Consider the following 21008-nt stretch of genomic DNA (forward strand, 5'->3'; position numbering starts at 1 on the left):
GAGAAGACAAAGTTAAATTATTATGAGGAAATGTGTAAAGACCTGAGTTAGAAAACTAAAAGGGAAGAACACACTCAGCATTTCTCAAGCTGAAAAAAAAAAAAAAAAAAAAAAAAAAAAAAAATCAAGCCTTGACTTGAAATACTGAAGGATTCCATGGGCAAAATATTGACCAAAGCCAAAAACATCAAAATAAAATGGAAGGAATACACAGCGTCATTGTAACCAAAACAAATGGGAGGTGATCAACCATTTCAAGAGACAGCATAAGATCAAGAGCTAACGGTACTGAAGAAAGAATTCCAAGCTGTACTGAAGGCACTAGCAAAGAAAAAGGTCCTGGCAATTGATGGAATACAAACTGACATCTTTCAATAAATTGATGCAGCACTGGAGGTACTTACTCATCCATGGCAGGAAATTTGGAAGATAGTTACTTGGTTAACTGATTGGAAGAGATCCATATTTCTGCCCATTCCAAAGAGAGGTGACCCAATGGAACACGGAAATCATCAGATAATATATTTAATATTTCATGCAGGTAAAATTTTGCTAAAGATCATTCAAAAATGGCTGCAACAGTATACTGAAAGTTCATGCCAGATTCATAGGAGGGTTTGGAACAAGGGATATCATTGTTAACATTAGATGGATCTGGGCTAAAAGTAGAGAAAACAAGAAAGATGTGCTTTATTGACTAAATAATGGCTTCTGACTATGAATTATGACAAGCAATGGGCAACAGTGCAGAGAATAAGTATCCCGAGCACTTAATTGTACTCATGAGGAACCTGTACATAGCCAAGAAGCAGTTGTTAGAATAGAATAACAGGACTCCAAGATTTTAAAATCAGGAAAACCATATGCCAGGGTTGTATTCTTTCACCAAATCTGTACATTGCCCAAATAAGCTGAGAAACTGTATTACAAGAAGAATGTAGCGACAGGATTGATATGATTCATTAATAACTTGTAGTATGCAAATAATACAACCCTGTTTGCTGAAAGTGAAGAGCACTTAAAATACTGATGAAGATCAAGGAACACAGCCTTCAGTATGGGTTGCTCCTCAATGTAAAGAAAAGAAGAATTTCACCAGTGGATCAATAAATAATGCAATGATAAATATAGACAAGATTGAAATTGTCAAAGACTTCATTTTGCTTGGATCCACAATCAACTCATGGAAGCAGCACTCAAGAAATCAAACCATGTATTACACTAGGCAAATCTGCTGCACAAAACCTCTTTAAGAGTGTTCAAGAGGAAAGATGTCAGTTTGAGCAGTAAGGTACGCCCAACAGAAGTCATGGTATTTTCAATTATTTCATATACATGTGAAAGTTGGACAATGAACAAGGATAACCATAAAAGAATTGATGTATTTGGGTTATCGTGTTTGAGAATACTAGAAGTACCATGGATGCTAAAAGAGCAAATAAATCTGAATCGAAGAAGTAAAACTGAATGCTTAGACGCCATGATGGACATAGTATCAGGAGAGACCAGTCACTGCACAAAGTCATTGTACTTGGTAACGTGGAAGGTCAGAGAAAATGAGGAAGACCTCCCCCAATGAGATGGACTGACATAGTGGCAGCAGCATTGGCTCAAGCTTAACAAAGATTGTAAGGATGGCACAAGGCTGGCTAGTGCACTGAGTCGGAAACAACTCAACGACACCTAACAACATTAACATTGGGGTGAGATATCATCTCATTGGTTTTGATTTGTACCTCTCCTGGTGTGGTGCTGTGGGTTAATGCACTGGACTGCAACGTCGGTTTGAACCTCAAGGTTAGCAGTTCAATCTCACCAGATGCTCCTCAGAAACACTATGCAGGGTCGGTATGGGTCAGAACCGACACAAAGGTACTTAACAATGGCTACTTGGGCACTGAAAAACAACTCTGACTAATTGGAATTCTGGTGTGGCATTGTAAGATAAACTATGGACTACTAACCGTGAGGGGAGTGATTCAAACCCACCAGTCACACCTCAGAAACCCTTTATAGGATTGTTGAGTTGGAACAGACTAGACAGCGCTTAACAACAACAACAAATGGCCAACAATCACAAGTATTTCTTCATGTTTGTTGCATGCCAGAATGATTTCTTTGGTGAAGTATCTGTTCATTTCCACTGCCAGTTTTTAAATTTGATTATTTGTCTTTTTCTTGTTGAGGTGTTGAAACTTTCTATGAATTTAAGAATTTTGTTTCCTTTCTGAAAGATGTGTCATTGCCAAACATTTTCCCAAGTTTATGGGCCTTTATTCGCTTTTGATGAAAATTTGAAGCACACAAGTGTCTACTACTATTTAGGAAGTCCCAGTCATCTTGTTTGTCTTCTGATGATAGTGTATTTTAATAATGCATTCATGCCATGAACTGTGCTCCTAAGTTTGTACCTAGTTTTTCAATGATCTTTATAGTTCTAAGTTTTACATTTATATTTTTTATCTATCTTGAGTTTATTTTTATATATGATGTGTGATAAGGGTCCTGTTTCATTTTTCTACAAATATCCAGCATTGTCAGTTCCATTTATTAAAGAGAGTATCCCCCATTTAATGCATTTCAGCCCTTTGTCAAAGATCAGCTATCCACAGGTGGATACGGTTACTTCTGAGTTCTCAGTTCTGTTCCATTGTTCTACGTGTCTATCACTGTACCAGTACCAGACTGTATTTTATACTATTGTATAAGTAGGCTTTGAGATCAGGAAGCATGAGGTCTCCTATATGTCTACAGTCATGAGGGATACTGGTTTATAATATTCTTTTTTTAGTGATGTGTGCCTAGTTTTGATATCAGGGTTATTCTCACTTCATAAAACAAATTCAGGCATATTTATAATCCTTTCCTGTACTCTGGAATACTTTGAGTAGAAACTGTCAGTTTTTCTCTGAATGTTTGGTAGAATTAAACAGTGAAGTCATCTAGGCTTGGACCTGTTTTGATAGAAATATTTTTAATGTCCTGGTCAATTTATTTTATGATGGATCCATTCAAATTTTCTACTTCAGTTCATGTTAGGCAGAAATTTGTTCATTTCTCCTACATTTTCAAATTTGTTGGAGTACATTTTTTCTTAGTATTCAGTTATTACGCTTTATCTTTCAATGGTTGTGATGATCTTTAATTTCTTATTTGTGTTATTTGCAACTTATACCTTTTCATTAGTTAGATTTGCCAGTGGTATGTCAACTTTATTAATGCTTTTAAAGAACCAACTTCTATTATTGCTGATTTTATGGTTTTTCTGTTTCATTCCTTTATATACTAATGTTCATTATTATTTCTTTTTTTCAGGTGACTGTAGGCTTATTTTACAGTTCTGCTTTTCTAATTGTTGAAGATGTTGGATTAATGGTATTGATTTTGGTTCCTTCCTCTTTTTTGCTGTGCGGATTAATAGCTATAAATTGCCCTTTGAGCACTGCTTTTGTTGGGTCCCAAAGGTTTTAATATGTTTACATTATTCTTTGATTCTTTAATTTCCATTTTTTTCTGTTACTCAGTAGTTTTTAAGCAGAGTATTTATGCAATTTCCATGTATTTGCTTTTTTTCCCCTTGATCTTCCTATTATTGAAATCTAATTTTAAAGTATTGTGATCTTATAAGATGCTTTATAGCATTTTTAAAAGGCTTTTACTGTGAATTGAATGACAGTTTACAAGGAAGATCATCAGTTTTACACTCAACCATATTTTGTTTTATTGCAATGATTATAATCCCCTCCATCCACCATCCTTTAACACTTGTTGTTGTTAAGTGCCGTAGTCAATTCCGACCCATAATAACTCTGTATAGGGTTTCCAAGGAGCAGTTGGTGAGCTTGAACCACTGACCTTGCAGTTCAAACAAATTTGCAGTCTGATGTATTAGCCCACAGTGCCACACCAGGACTCCAAAACATACAGAAAATATTTATTTGTTTAAATGACCACAGGGCACATTCTGTGATCCAGCCTCCTGCCCATAGGCACACAACCTTTCTTATTCCATGGGTCTAGAGTCCTCAACTGCACTCTCTCTCTATAAATATATGCCATTACCTCTTCCACTGTCTTTGCTGTAGCCATGTTTATAGTTAAGAGTCCCATGCTCTGCTCTAGGGTTGCCTGTTTCTGGAATGAAAAATTAACTGCTCCCCACTTTTTGTTTCACATCTTTTACCTTTATAAATGAGACAATTACAATCAGTCATGATAACAATTACTACTGAATGAAAAGATTCCTATCCCCATCTTTTTCCCTCCCCTTTCACCAGAAGCAAGTGAAAACTATTGAATGGAGATTCTACTTTAACACCCTCATTGTGAAACTAAGCACAGTCTTTATTTTTTTAAGTTTTGATTGTGAATTATGTGAAAGTTTACATAGGCCATTATCTTTACATTCATCCTATCATATTTCGTTTCATTGCAATAATTACAATCCCCTGCATGCATCATCAAACAACCAAAGAGTACACCCCACATGCCTGTCCTCAGCTGCCAGCACACAGTCCCTCTCCCTCCCTGAGATTAGAGTCCCCAGCCACTCCTTCTCTCCACTTCATCATCTCAGCCTCCATCCCTGGCATCACTGCTTCTTTGGATAGGGTCCCACACATTGTTTTTCTCCCTTGATGGTTCCATGGACCTCTGATCCTAAACTGCAAAATCAGCCACTCTCCTCCTTTCGTTACAAAATGTCTACCTTTACCTTTCCAACACTCACAGTCAGTCCTGACAGCAATCACTCCCTATTGAACCACAATAGTCTTATCCCCATCACCTTGCATCAGCCCCATCCAGGCTGATTGGAAACAACTCAGTGGAGATTCTACATTTCCAAGTACCCTCTGGAACCAGGTTCCCTATTGAAAAACTGAAAGCCAGTCATTTCTTGCCTTTATAGCCCCCCCATTTTGAGTAGCCAATGTCTAAGTTACCCATCCTTGTCAATCCTGTTTACCAAGGGGGTGGGAATGATCTTCACTGTAAAGATTTGTTTGCTCCCTTGCCATACTGCATCCACAAGCATAGGTTAAGTTCATCTAATTGTAGTGGATTACTCTTTTTTCCTCTTCTTTCTTCCTCTAGTTGTGATCAACTAGCCATTGAATGATCATCTAGCCATTGAAGCCAGGACAAATGGGCACTATCTGCAAGTGTGGGTTTCCTTGTGCATCTACCCTCACTTCATATCAGCTGGATGCATCACACTCTGCTCTAGTCCTCTGGGGCCATGTCCCTGCCCCTGGGCCCAGGAGTCCCCAGGTCTTATCATACGGCGGGTCAACCAGGTCTCAATCCAGGTTAACAGGAGTCTATTGAATGTGGTCAGACTTAGCTCACAACTTCATTGCTGTTTTTCCCCTACTTCCTCTTATCGGTGACCAACGTGGTCAGTAGCAAGACCATATGCCTGTTCATGTATTCACCTTGAGTTTTAGTCTTGGAAAGGGTTTTGCATTGAGGGAACCACATGCCTTGATAGCTCCAGGGGGGAACAACTTGCTTGTTCTTGTAGTAGTCAATCAGACTGCTGTTATTGTTTTTTTATTTTTCCTGCTAGTCTTTCTTTCAAGAAGTATCTTCTGTTCTTCTAACTGTTCCAGGCTAGTCTGCTTATCCTTTCAAGTAGAAATTTCCCACCTCAGAAGATTCTGGATGGGGATCAGGATTCCACCTACGGTCTTATGTAATGCAAAGGCTCTGCAGGAAACCTCCTTCACTGGGAAAGTTCTAGCCCTATTTTAGGTATTCCAATCAGTTATAGGCTGAAGGACTTACAACCTTTCTATGGTGATGTTTCTGGCTATTCCTTTCTCTCCCCTTCAAGTATCTATTTTGCAATAGTAGGTAAGGGAAACCAAGATTCAAAGGACAGACAAGCATCTTAACATCATTTCCCTACTTTTACCCATTCAAACCATAGCTCAATTCTTGTATCCCCTAGCCCTATTGTTCCATGGTTGTGCTTACATCATCATTTACCTCTGTCCTATTTAGCCCATGTAAACCTGCCTAACTGTTTTCCCATCTGCTGTGTTCTTCCTTTCTCCTTCCCCTTCTAGTGTGCATCCCTCCCCAGCACCAAACTATCCTGTGTCTATTCCCTACCCTATGCTACAACTTCCCCTCTCTCGGCTCACCTGACCATTTACACCACGGTAACCAACAACTTTTTCCCCCTCTTAGTGTGGGCACATTTTCTTAACATTTTACAGCAATGGTCCTATGCAGTATTTCTCTTTTTGTGACTAATTTCATTCAGCATAATGTCCTCAAGGTTCATCCATGTTATGTGGTGGCTTACAGCTTCCTTGTTATTCTTCAAGGTAGCATAATATCCCATTGTGTTTAGCCATTCTTCCACTGATGGGTACTTAGGATGTCTCCATCTTTTTGGTATTGTAAATAGTGCTGCTATGAACATTGGTGTGCATATATCTACTCGTGTTATGGCTCGTAATTCTGGTGGATAAATACCAAGTAGAGGGATTGCTGGATCGTAAGGTATCTCTATTTCCTACCGTCTGACAAGCGCCATATTGTTTGCCACAGAGGTTGGACTATTTTGCATTCCACCAGCAATGTAAGAGAACCCCAGTCTCTACACAGCCTCACCAGCATTTGTTGTCCTCTATTTTTTTTATCTTTGCTTTTATTGCTGGTGTGAGATGATATCTCATTGTTGTTTTGATTTGTATCTCTCTAATGGCTAGTGATCGTGAACATTGCTTTATATGTTTGTTGGCTGCCCAGATCTCCTCCTTGGTGAAGTGTTTGTTCCTGTCCTGTGTCCATTTTTTAATTGGGTTATTTGTCCTTTTCATGTAGAGGTGTCGTAGGTTCCTATATAATTGAGAAATTAGTCCCTTGTTTGATGTGTCACTGCAAAAGATTTTTTCCATTTCTGTGGCCTCCCTTTTTAATCTTTTGTTGAAGTCTTTTGATGCCACAACTCAAAATGAAGAGAAAAAGCTGTAAACATCCATTGAAAATCAGAACATGGGATGTACAAAGTATGAATCTGGATAAATTTGAAGTTGCCAAAAGTGAAATGGAACACATAAACATGGATATCTTAGGCATTAGTGAGCAGAAATGGACTGGTATTGGCCATTTTGAATCTGACAACCACATGGTTTACTATGCCAGGAATGAAAATTGAAGAGGAATGGTGTTACATTCACTGTCAAAAAGAACATATCTAGATCAATCATGAGGTACGCTGCTGTCTGTGATAGGTTAATATCCATGTGCCTACAGGGAAGACCAGTTAATACCACTATTATTCAAATTTACGTATCAATTACTAAAGCCATTGAGGATAAAATTGAAGAATTCTACCAACTTCTCCAATTTGAAATTGATCAAACATGCAATCAATATATATTGATCATTACCGGTGATTAGAATGCAATGATTGGTAATAGAAATGATGCTGGAGATAGCATGATAGAATTCTGGAAAATCAATGCTTTGTTCATTTCAAATCCTTTCTTTAGACAGCATAAGAGACGAGTATACACATGGACTTTGCCAGATGGAATACACAGAAATCAAATTGACTACATCTGCAGAAAGAAATGATGAAAAAGCTCCATATCATCAGTCAAAACAAGGCCAGGGGCAGATTGTGGAACAGGCCATCAATTGCTCATATGCACATTCAAACTGAAGCTGAAGATAATGAAAACAAGTCCACGAGAGCCAAAATATGACCTTGAATATATCCCACCTGAATTTAGAGATCATCTCAACAACAGATTTGATACATTAAACACTAAAGACCGAAAACCAGAAGAGTTGTAGGATGACATTAAGAACATCATGCAAGAAGAAAGCAAAAAGTTATTAAAAAGACAAAAAAGAAGGTAAAGGTCAAAATGGATGTCAAAAGAGACACTGAAACTTGCTCTCCAGCATAGAGATGCTAAAGGAAATGGAAGAAATGAGGTAATACAATTGCTGAACAGAAAATTTCAAAGGTTACTCAAGAAGATAAAGTCAAATATGACAACAAAATGTGCAAAGATTTGTAGTCAGAAAACCAAAAAGGAAGAACACAATTAGCATTTCTCAAGCTGGGGAAAATGAAGAAAACATTCAAGCCTTGACTTTCGCTACTGAAGGACTCTCTGGGAAAATTATTGAATGATGCAGAAAGCATCAAAAGAAAATGGAAGGAATACACAGAGTCACTGTACCAAAAGGAAATGGTTGATGCCCAATTGTTTCAAGAGGTAGCAATGACCAAGAGCCAATGATACAGAAGGAGGAAGTCCAAGGTACGTTGAAGAACTGGCAAAGAACAAGGCACCAGGAATTGATGGAATAAAAATTGAAATCGTTCAGGAAAGTGAGGTGGCACAAAAGGCACTCACTCATGTATGCCAAGAAATTTGGAAGACAACTATCTGGCCGACTAATTGGAAGAGATCTATATTTGTGCCCATTCCAACAAGAGGTGACACAATGGAATGCGGAAATCATCAGACAATCTCTTTGATATTCCATGCGAGTAAAGTTTTACTAAAGGTAATACAGAAATGGCTGCAGATGCTGGATTCAGAAGAGGCCATGGAATGAGGGATACAGTTGCTAATGTCCAATAGATCTTGGCTGAAAGCAGAGAATATCAGAAGGATGTTTATCTGTGCTTTAATGACTATGCAAAGGCTTTTAATTGTGTGCATCATGACAAGCTATGAACAACATTATAAAGTATGAGTATTCCAGAACACTTAATTGTTCTCATGAAGAATCTGTACATGGGGACCAAGAGGCAGTTGTTCGAACAGAACTCGGGAACATTAAATCGTTTAAAATTAAGAAAGGTGTGCAACAAATTGTATTCTTTCACCATACTTATTCAACCTGTATGCTGAGCAAATAATACGAGAAGCTGGGTTATATGAAGAAAAGTGTGGCATCAGGATTAGAGGAAAACTCATTAGCAACTTGCTATATGCAGGTGATACAATCTTGCTTGCTGAAAATGAAGAAGACTTAAAATATTTACTGATGAATATCAAAGCACACAGCTTTCCGTATGGACAGCATTTTAATGTAAAGAAAACAAAAATCCTCTCCACTGGACCAATAAACAACATTCTTATCAATGGAGAGAAGACTGACGTTGTCAAGGACTTCATTCTTCTTGGATCAACTATTGGCACTCATGGAAGCAGTAGTCAGGAAATCAAATGACGTATTGCATTGGGCAAATCTTCTGCACAAGACCCTTTTAAAGTGTTGAAGAGCAAAGATGTCAGCTTGAGGACAAAGGTGAGCCTGACCCAAGCCATGGTATTTTTGATAACCTTATATGCATGTGAAAGCTGAACAGTGAATAAAGAAGACCGTAGAAGAATTGATGCCTTTGAGTTACGGTGTTGGAGAATATTCAAAGTGCCATGGGCTGCCAAAAAAAAAAAAACAACAAAAAAACAATAGATCTGTGTTGGAAGAAGTGTAGCCAGAGCGCTCCTTGGAGGCCAAGATGGCCAAACTTCGTCTTTCATACTTCTGACATACTGTTGGGAGGGACCAGTCGCTGGAGAAGGATATGATGTTTGGTAAGGTGGAGGGTCAGAGAAAAAGATGAAGACCCCCAGCGAGATGGATTGGAAAAGTGGCAGCATCAATGCTCCCGGCGTGGAAACAATTGTGAGTTTGGCCCAGGATAATGCAGTGTTTCGTTCTGCTGTGCATAGGGTCGCTATGAGTTGGTACTGACTCGATGGCACCTAACAACAACAACGTCTCACTATCCAGTAACATGGTATATTCTTCAATTTTTGTCTCTTTTGGTTTCTTGTAGTGTGTTGTAGTTTTCTTTGTATAGGTCCTTTGTTTCTCTAGCTACATGTATTCCTAGATATTTCATCCTTTGGGTGGCTATTGTAAATGGTATTGCTTTTCTAATGTCCTTTCCAGCACTGTCATTGTTACTATAGAGGAATCCAACTGATTTTTTTTTTTAGTGTTTTATTGTGAATTATATGGTAGTTTACATGTGAGAACTTTAGTTTTACATTCATTCCATCGTATATCATCTCATTGCCATGGTTCCAATCCCTCCATGCGTCATCAGCCAACCAAAGGGTATATCCTAGAAACCCACCCCCTACACTTCCCCTTCAGTGCCCCCCCGACCCCAGTTTTCAGCCCACAGTCCCTTTCCCTCTCTGGATCCAAAGTCCCCAGCCACTTCATTACTCCACGTCATCATCTCTGTCTCCATCTCAGGCATCTCTCTGTTTCTCTGGGTAGGGTCCCTCTCGGCTCTTCTCCGTCGACCAACTGATTTTTGTATGTTGATCTTATACCCTGCCACTTTGCTGAATCCCCCAATGAGGTCTAGTAGCTTTTTTACTGAGTCTTTGGGGTTTTCTATGTATAGTATCTTATTGTCTGCAAATTCAGAGTTTTACTTCCTCTTTGCCAATTCAGGTGTCTTCAATTTCCATACCTTACCGTATAGCTCTGGTTAAGACTTCCGAGCACAATACTGAATGGGAGTGGTGAGAAAGGGCATCGTAATCTGGTTCCTGTTCCCAGAGGGAAAGCTTTCAGTTTCTCTCCAGTAAAAGTAATGTAGGCTGTTGGTTTTGTATATATACTCTTAATTATGTTGAGGAATTTCTCTTCAATTCCTACTTTGTTGAGTGTTTTTATTAGGAATGGATGTTGGATATTATCAACAATATAACAATATAATATAATTATAATATAATACAATTTTCTTCATCAATCGGTATGGTTATGTGTTTTTTCTGGTTTATTGGTGGATTACATTGATTGTTTTTCTAATGTTGAACCATCGTTGCATCCCTAATAATGAATCTCACTTTGGTCATGATGTATTATTTATTTGATGTGCTGCTGGATTTTGTTGAGAATTGTTGCATCTATGTTCATAAGAGATATTGGTCTATAATTTTCTTTCTTAGTGATGTTCTTCCCTAGTTTTGGTATGAAGGTTATGCTTGCTTCATTAAGTATATTAGGAAGTTTTCCATCCTCTTCTATATTCTGGAATAATTTGAGTAGAATTGGTGACAGCTCTTCCTGAATGTTTGGTAGAACTCACCAGTGAAGCCATCTGGACCTGTTTTGATTGGGAGTTTTTTTTATGACCTGATCAGTTTCTTCCTTTGTCATGGGTTTGTTCGAGTCTTCTACTTCACTCTGTGTGAGTTTAGGTAGGTCGAGTTTATCTAAAAATGTATCCATCTCTTTTAAGTTTTCTAATTTGTTGGAGTGTAACTCTTCATAGTAATCTGTTATCGTTTTGATTTCCTTTGGTTCTGTTGTGACATCACCCATGTGGTTTTTAATGCGTGTTATTTGTGTCTTCTCCCTTTTTTCTTTTGTTAGGTTTGTCAATTTTATTTATCCTTTCAAAGAATCAGCTTCTTGTCCTTTTGATTCTTTCTATAGTTTTCTGTTTTCCATCTCATTTATTTCTGCTCTGATCTTTATTATTTCTTTCCTTTTGATGACTGTAGGTTCCCTCTGTTGGTCTGTTTCTAATTGTTGGAGATGCTGAGTTAATGTGTTAATTTTGGTTCTTTCTTCTTTTTGGTTGTATGCATTTACCGCTTTTGCCATGTCCCAAAGATTTTGAATTGTTTTGTTTTCATTCTCGTTCATTTCTAGGAACTTTCTGAATTCATATTTAATTTCTTCTATTATCCAGTAGCTTTTCAGCAAGGTGTTATTTAGTTTCCATGCATTTAACTTTATTTCCTTGATCTTTTTTATTATTGATTTCTAGTTTTATGGTATTGTGGTCTGAAAAGATGCTTTGTAGTATTTTGATGTTTGTAAATTTATGGAGGCTTGTTTTTTGACCTAACACATGGTCAATTCTGGAGAATGTTCCATGTGCACTGTGAAAGAATGTGTATTGTGCTGTTGTTGGTTTGAATGCTCTGCTCATAACTATGACGTTGATTGATTGTGCTGCTTAGTTCCTCTGTAACTTTGTCGAGTTTAGTTCTGGTTGTTCTCTCCCTTTTTGAAAGTATCATATTAAACTCCCAATATAATTGTAGATTTGTCTATTTCTTTCTTCTGTTCTAGTATGGTGGATTTTGCCTTAAAGTTTATTTTATCAGAGATTAGTATTGCCATTCCTGCTTGGTTTTTTTTTTTTTTTTCCAATTGCTTTTAGCTCTGTATGTATGTTTTTTTACATCCTTTAACCTTTAGTCTGTTTTTGTCTTTGTATGTAAGATGTGTCGCTTGCAGGTAGCATATTGAAGGGTCTTGTTTTCTTATCCATTCAGCCACTCTCTGTCTCTACACTGGTGCATTTAACCCACTGATATTCAGTGTAATTATCTATAGGTATTATTTAATTGCTGTCATTATGATTTTTTTTGTGTGTGGTGCTGTTTGTTCCTTTGTTCTGCATGCCTTCTTGTGCTGAGTTCATGTTTTCTTGTCAGTTTCTTCTTAGTGTTAATGTTTCCTTGTTCTACTTGGATCTCCATTTGCATGGTAAATTGTGAAGTATTAATTTTCTTTGGAGTTATCCTATAGTCTATTAAGTTTTCCCTGCATTTCCCTGTTGTATCCTGATCTCTGTTCCTATATTTTCCCCTTTGACATTAATCTGGATTCATTGTTGTAATTTTGTTCTATTCTGAACTCTGCTATCTGATGACAGACTTCCAGGTGGTGTTGCCACTTCTGTCAATCTCTGGTTGTTGTCTGTTCTTGTTGGTTTTCATTCCAAAGAATTTCCTTTAGGATGTTTTGAAGTGCTGGATTGGCTCTGACAAAATTTCTGAGCTTCTGTTTATCCTGGAATATTTTGACTGCATCATCATATTTGATTGACAGTTTTGCTGGATAGACAATTCTTGGTTGGCAGCTTTTTTCTTTTAGGGTTTTACATATGCCACCCAATTGCCTTCTTGCCCGCATGGTTTCTGCTGAGAAGTCAGAGTTTGATCTGATTTGCTTGCCTTTATAGGTAACACTTCTCTTTTCCTTGGCTGCTTTTAGGATTCTCTCCTTGTCTTTGATTTTGGAAAGCTTGATTATGATATGTCTTGGTGATTTTCTTTTGGGGTCAACCCTTCCTGGGATTCGTTCAACTTCTTGAATGCTTATCTTCTCATCCTTGAATGCTTATCTTCTCATCCTTCAATAAGTTAGGGAAATTTTCTTCCAGTAGTTCTTCAAATATCTCCTTTGTGGACTACTGTGATTCTTCTTATTCTGGAATTCCAATAGTTTTTAAGTTATTCCACATCACGTTATCCAACATGAACCTTACACTCTACAGATTTTTGAAACTTTTTTTTAAATGCTTGCTCTTCTATCTTAGCAATATTGACAGATTTTCTTCTAGTTTGCTGGCTCTGGCTTCCACTTCTACTTATTTGCCCTTTCAGTGTATTGTCCATTTCTGATATTTTATTTTTAATCATCTGGACTTGTTTTTTGCAGGTTTTGGATTGTTTCTAATGCTGTATCTATCTTGTTTGATTGCTCTTATAGCACTTTCCTGACTTCTTATTTTCTTCCACCTTTTTCTGAGCATTTGCCTCCAGTTCATTTGTTTCAGTTAACTCTTTTCTTTTTTTGGACATGTATTGAGATCTTTTGCTGTGTCTTCTTGGACATTTTCTTATAGTAATGTTTTGTACTTTTCTTTACATAGGTCTTTTGTTTCTCTGGTTAGATTTATCCCTAAATATTTCATACTTTGGGTGGCTAGTGTAAATGGTATTGTTTCCTTAATTTCCTCTTTAAAGCTGTCTTGATCATTATAGAGGAATCCAAGTCATTTGTATATGTTGATCTAGTACCCTACCACTTTGCCGAATCTTCCAATGAGTTCCAGTAGGTTTGTTTGTTAAGATTTTGGGATTTTCTATGTATAGGATCATATCATCTGCAAGTAGAGTTTTACTTTTTTTTTTTTTTTTTGCCAATTTGGATGCCTTTAATTTCTTTTTCTTGCTCTGTATCTCTAGTTGAACAATACTGAATAGGAGTGGTGATAAAGGGCATCCTTTTCTGGTTCCTGTTCACAAAGGAAATGCTTTCAGTTTCTCTCTGTTCAGAGTGATGCTAGCTGTTGGTTTTGTATATATGGTCTTAATTATGTTGAAAAATGTCCCTTCAATTCCCACTATGCTGAGTGTTTTTTTTTTTTTTTAATCAGGAATAGATGCTGGATTCTTTCAAATGCCTTTTCTGCATCAATCAATATGATCATATGGTTCTTTTCCTTCTTAAATTTATATTGTGGACTCTCTTGATTGTTTTTCTAATATTGAACCATCCTTGCAACCCTGGTCTGAAACCTGCTTGGTTGTGCTGTATGTTTTTTAATATGTTGTTGAATTCCACTGGCTAGGGTTTTGATGAGAATTTTTCCTATCTATATTCATGAGAGATATTTGTCTATCACTTTCTTTTTAAGTGATATCCTTGCATACTTTCAGTACATTTCTGAATGTTTGGTAAAAGTCACTATTGCCTAGACTATTTTTGATGACCTGATCAATGTCTTCTTTTGTTATAGGTCTGCTCAAGTTTTCTATTTCACTCTGTGTAAGTTTAGGTAGGTCATGTTTTTCTAAAAATGTATCCATCCCCTCTAGACTTTCAAATTTGTTGGAGTACAACTCTTCATAGTACTCTGTTACTATCCATTGGTTCTGTTGTGACATCATCCATGTGGTTTCTTATGAATGTTATCTGTGTCTTCTCCCTCTTTTCTTTAGTTAGATTTGTCAGTGGTGTACCAATGTTATTAATCCTTTCAACGAACCAGTTTCTTGTTGATGATTTCTGTTTTTCTTTATTTCTATCTAATGTATGTCTGCTCTAATTCTTATTACTTCTTGTCTTCTGGTGAGTGTAGGTTTACTTTGCTGGTCTTTTTCTAATTGTTGGTGATGTTGTGTTAATGTGTTGATTTGGGTTCTTTCTTCTTTTTGGATGTGTGCATTTGTTGCTATAAATTGTCCCCTCAGCAATGCTTTTGCTGTGTTCCAAAGATTTTGGTATATTGTATTTTCATTCTCATTTGCTTCTAGGAATTTAAAAATTTCACTTTTTATTTGTTCTACTACCCAGTAAACTTTTAAGCCGTGTGTTATTCTGTTTCCATGTATTTTACTTTATTTCCCACTTGACAGCACTTAACAACAACAACAACAATTTTTCACTTATATTTTGTGTTCTTTCTTTTTTGTTGTTGTTGCCAATTTTAAATACAACTTTATTTAAGACATTACATTTTCCATTTACAATACAGTGCTAATAAAGTGCAATGTTACTTCCTTTCCCTATGTTCATAACTCCTATTCAAGTATTGAGAATGCCCAGCAATTTAGCAAGCAAGTTCCAATTTAAAAAAAAAAAACTGCTATTGAATGTGCCACAAATTTGGGTCCCTCAATGTTTTATTGTGGAACAATGCTAAGATATGTATGCTCAGATACTGGCTTAATCAACCTCTTCAATGGTGGGTCCAGTGAAGGCACCACCAGATGGAGAGCTCTACTACTAGGAAAGTCCCCAGTCATGCCCCCAGCACTCTGGCACAGGATGGCAATGATGGGGGTACAGATTTTGACTAGCTCATTCTTTTGATGTTCCAATTCTTCTTTCTCTGAAGTCTGGTTCTTATTAAATCAGTTGATTATTTCACTACATTTATCAAGAATGTTATGTCTGTCCCATCATTGATCTTGCCTTGAAGTTTTTCATCTTCAACTGTTGGTTTCATGTTAAATACATAAAATTTAAGTGAATTTTTAGAGGACACCTTAGACTGTTGTTTCTCATCTTCAGTGTTGTACTTCTCAGCTTCTCAGCTTCCTGAGCCATACATTCAATGTCTTCTTTACTTAAGTGGCATCTGTCAATAGTGATGGTAATCTTTTTTTCTTTTCCACTGCAGAAATACTGAAGATATCATTGGCATCACTATTGAAAGTGACTTCAATCTGAGGAAAACCACAGGGTGCAGGAGGTGTGACAGTAAATTCAAATTTGCCAAGTAGGTTGTTATCCTTGGTCATGGCATGCTTACCTTTTATAAACCTGAATGAATGGTTATCAGAGTAGACTGTCAAGGTCTGTGTCTGCTTACTAGGAATGGTTGTAGTATTATACTTGATGAGAACAGTCATGACTCCACCAACAGTTTCAATACCAAGGGAAAGACTTTCAATACCAAAAGCAGCAAATGTTGAACATTTTCAGACTTGTCTCCAGATAAGGTGTCTGCCTGGACAGCTGCACCATAAGCAAGTCTCATCAGGGTTCATACTCTTGTTCAATTCTTTGTCACTGAAGAAATCCAGAAGAAGTTTCTGAATCTTGGGAATATAGGTAGAGCCACTCACCAGGGCAATATACCATGGATCTGTGACTTGTCTAGTTTAGCATCCCTAACAGCTTTCACCACCGGGTCTGGGGCCATGGAACAGGTTAGCATTCAGTTCTTCAAATCGGACATGGATAAAGGAGGTATAGAAGTCCATACCTTCATACAGAGAATCAATCTCAGTACTGGCCTGTGTGCTAGAGGAGAGAGTGCACTTTGCAGAGTTCAGAGGCAGCAGACAGCCCTCTTATTCTCACTAATGTCCTTCTTATGCTTTTACTTAAATTAAGCAATAAAATGGTTTAATCATTTGATTGTCAAAGTCATCTCCAAGTAAGTTCATGTCTCAACTGTATATATGACCTCAAAACTTTCATCTTTAATAGTGACGACTATTGTTAAAAGTGCCTCCTCCTAAGTCAAAGATCACCACAATTCTTTCACCACCAAACTTTTTGTCTAAGCCATAGGCAATAGCAGTAGCAGATGGCTCATTGATGACTCTAATTACATTGAAGCAGCAATGTTTCAAGCATCTTTGGTAGCCTGATGCTGAGAGTTGTAAAATTAGGCTTGTACAGTGATAACAGCATTGGTAACAGTCTTTCCAAGATTGTTGTTGTTGTTGTTGTCAGGTGCCATCGAGTCAGTACTGACCCTTAGCAATCTTATGCACAGCAAAATGAAACACTGCCCGATCCTGGGCCAACCTCACTACTGTTGCTATCGATGCTGCCCACTTGGCCAATCCATCTCGTTGGAAGTCTTCCTCTTTTTCTCTGACCCTCCACCCTACCAAACATGATATCCTTTTCCAGCGACTGGTCTCTCCTGACAATATGTCCAAAGTATGAGAGACGAAGTTTGGCTATGTTGGCCTATAAGGAGCACTCTGGCTGCACTTCTTCCAACACAGATCTATTGGTTCTTTTGGTAGCCCATGGCACTTTCAATATTCTCCTCCAACACCATAACTCAAAGGCATCGATTCTTCTACGGTCTTCCTTATTCACTGTCCAGCTTTCACATGCATGTGAGGTTACTGAAAACACCATGGCTTGGGTCAGGCGCACCTTAGTCCTCAAGCTGACATCTTTGCTCTTCAACACTTTAAAAAAATGTCTTGTGCAGCAGATTTGCCTAATGCAATACATCGTTTGATTTCTCGACTGCTATTTCTGTGAGTGTTGATAGTTGATCCAACTTCATTCTTTTCTCCGTTGATAAGAATGTTGTTTATTGGTCCAGTGGTGAGGATTTTTGTTTTCTTGACATTGAGCTATAATCCCTATCGACGGCTGTGCTCTTTGATCTTCATCAGTAAATGTTTTAAGTTCTCTTCACTTTCAGCAAGCAAGGTTGTATTATCTGCATATCGCAGGTTGTTAACGAGTCTTCCTCCAATCCTGATGCCACGTTTTTCTTCCTATAATCCAGCTTTTCGGATTATTTGCTCAGCATACAGGTTGAATACAATTTCCTTCATCTTTGTTAGAACCATAGACGACACTTCCTCTGGATAGAAACTTTTGGTCTCTCCCTTATATTCTACTTGGACTTTGGAACTGCCTGCATCATTCACCACCATGAAGAACCAATACTTCAAGCATGAGCATAATGTGGGGTTCTCTCTGGAGAAGCAGCGACACCAGAGATGGAGGCACAGATGAGGACATGGAGAAACAGAGCAGCTGAGAACTCTAGACACATGGAAAGAGAAAGGCTGGGTGCTGGCAGCTAGGTGCTGGAGGCCAGGAAGAAGGCTTGCAGAATGTGCCCTTTGGTTGTTTAAATTATTATATATTCCTGAGTGTTTTTGTGTACATTCCCCCATACAAAAAAACAGAGGGAGTATAAGCACATACTGTTGAATGATGATGCACATTGGAGACTGTAATCATTGTAATAAAACGATGAATGAAAAACTGATGTTTCCTCATGTGAACTATCATTCAATTCACAATAAAAACTTAAAAAAAAAAGAAAAAAAAGAAGTGTATAGACCTAGAGGACATGCCAAGAAACAATAGCTTCATATTTTAACATTATTGTTTAATAAAGTTGTTTTTTTGTTGTTGTTTTTTTTTAAAGAGCCAATGCTTCATAACAAACTGGACAATAGCATCATCAAATCTTTCAATCAAGCATTTGGCATCAACAACCGTGTTAATAGGATTCATCACAACTTGATTGTTTTCGGTGTCAGTAAAAGCGACATAGCTTGGGGTGGTTCTATTTCCTGGTTACTTGCAATGATCTCCACTTTCCCATGCTAGAAGACCCTCCTCACACAGGAGTAAGTGGTGCCAAGATCAATGCCAACTGCAGGTATCTTAGACATGTTTGCTCAGCAGAGGTTCCAATTAGGTGAAGAAAAACAGACTGCAAGACTGCTGCCATGAAAAATGAACTGATATTTGTTCTTGTGGTGCTCTACTGAATTCTTCTATAGCTTGTCTTTGTTTTTTCTTGATTTTGTCTACATTGTTCTTGAAATTTCCCTCAATCCATTGAAGGTATCTATGGGTCAGAACTGACTTGATGGCAGTTGTTGTGTTCTTGTTAAGTGATGGCAGTAAAGGTTTGGTTAAACATAATTATTTCAAATTCCTGATCAGCTAGCTCCAATGCAATTACTTTATCAAAGATTTTCAGACTCGGTATTGTGATCACTTGTTTGAGCCACTTTGTCTTGTTTCTTTCTTTGTGTGAACTGAGGTTGTTGCCTCAAAGACACGGTAGCATTGTTATATCTGTACTGAACAGGTGATTGTAAGTTGGTGTATTTTGTCCAGGATTTGTTTTTAGTTTTGTTTACATATATAGATGTATCCAACCAAGAGAGGTGGGCATGACACTCTTCTAGCTAGCTTGGTGGCACTTAGGCTTCCACCACTTTTCTGTTTGTGAATATGACAGAGGATGGGTGTAAGTGCGCAGCGCTGTTCACTGTTCATGTAGAGTACCTGAGTAAAGGTAGGGCTGGTGCTAGCTACTGTCTTATCATTGATCAGGTGGTGCAAGAGTGGGTAGTGGCTCTCACCCAATGAATGGGACTGCTGGAGGTGCTGGTGTGGCTGGGCAATATGGGCATACTTGCTTTCAGGTCTGCAGTACAGGTGTAGGTGCAGTCCTGGGCAAGTAAAGCTGATTATCAGATTGTTACTTTAATCAAGGACTCCTAGTATGGCTCTGTAGGATCAGCACTAGACTGTTAACTACAGGTTGACAGTTCAAACCCACCAGCAGCAACTTGAAAATCTTATGTAGGATCGCACTTAACAACAAGAAAATTCTAATCAATATGCTGCTTGAAAAATTCAAACCGGTCATACTGCAGGTTAGTTGAGCATTCATTGTTCCATTTGTTTCCTTGTTCACATTTTCATTCAGTTTCTTCTTCCAGTCAGTAGTCTATCCACTACTTAATCCTTTCCTTTGAAACTCAGGGTCCCAGAATTATCAATCATATCTGTTTCATTTGGTTTCTCATATGTTTATTGAAGAGGGTCATGATAGCCTATATGTTTAAGTCTCCATCTTCCTGGAAGTCTCTGACACCTATCTTTTAATAACATGTCTTCTGTCTCTATTTTCAGATAAAATAAATAAGGAGTCAACTTATTTGTCCAAAGTCACATGGTTACAAAAATAGTCAAAATAGTTACTGACAGAATATCTGGTGGCAATTAAGACTTAAAAATGACCTGGTTCATATTCTCAGAGACTCTTTTAAAAAGAAGCATGTTAGCACTTCGTTGGTGATCTCCATGTGTCTTGGCTGGAAGAAACCCAGGCCCAAAAGATGCACTGTGCTCCTGTTATTGTTTATCTCAAAAAAAGATTGACTCAAGATACAACCTAATCCTGTAAATTGCATCTGGCATCATTAACATCAAAGAAGTACAGATTTACAACACATAGGATAACTATAGTAGATTAGGACTGATCACATCAGATCACACCGAAGGGGGAGTGATTACATTACATTAGATCTTTCATCATAGGGAATTACTAAAGTGTCTAAATTGCCAAACCACTGAGAACACAAGTCCAGCAAAGTTGACACTAAACCTTAATTATCACAAATACCGTAAACTTTGACTAACACCATGGAACTCATATAAAGTGGTATTAGTGATGCTGGAAATGCTGCCAAGAAACAGAGAAAAATCCTTACAATACAAGAAAACAATTAATTGCTTGATAGGCACTATAGATGAAGATCTGTGGCTGTACTTCCCCAACATTTTAAGATAAATGAATCCAATACAAGGACCACTGAACCAAAGAACAGAAAAAGCATCCTGCATAAGGTCAAGAAAAGACCATAAAGATGTCACGGTAACTAAAGCCAACAGGTGAGAAAACCTTGCAATTTTTTGAGAAATACCTTTTATCTCCTACTGAAAATTCAGTTTCTATATTGGTGCAGTATATAATACATCTAATATATAAAATATTTTAATTGACTGTTTTTGTTATCAGTAAGGCTCCCACACAAAAACAGGCTACTAGTAGTTAAGCTTCTGGTGTCAAAAACTGTGCACACACAGTTTAAATGCAGTGGCAATCAGCACTCTCAATTTCCATTCAAGAGTCAACATTACAGATAAAGAGAGAATAATATATCCAAGAT

At 37.6% G+C, this 21008-nt stretch overlaps 1 protein-coding gene and 1 pseudogene across 5 annotated transcripts in view; both read right to left on the bottom strand.

Annotated features, from left to right (window-relative positions):
* Positions 1-21008, bottom strand: part of MAPK8 (mitogen-activated protein kinase 8) — a 135855-nt gene that overhangs the window by 24843 nt on the left and 90004 nt on the right. The window lies entirely within an intron of this gene.
* On the bottom strand, positions 15484-18710 carry LOC102838309 (annotated as a pseudogene).

This window comes from Chrysochloris asiatica, unplaced genomic scaffold (genome assembly GCF_000296735.1).
Source record: "Chrysochloris asiatica unplaced genomic scaffold, ChrAsi1.0 scaffold00289, whole genome shotgun sequence".
Taxonomy (NCBI): Eukaryota; Metazoa; Chordata; class Mammalia; order Afrosoricida; family Chrysochloridae; genus Chrysochloris; species Chrysochloris asiatica.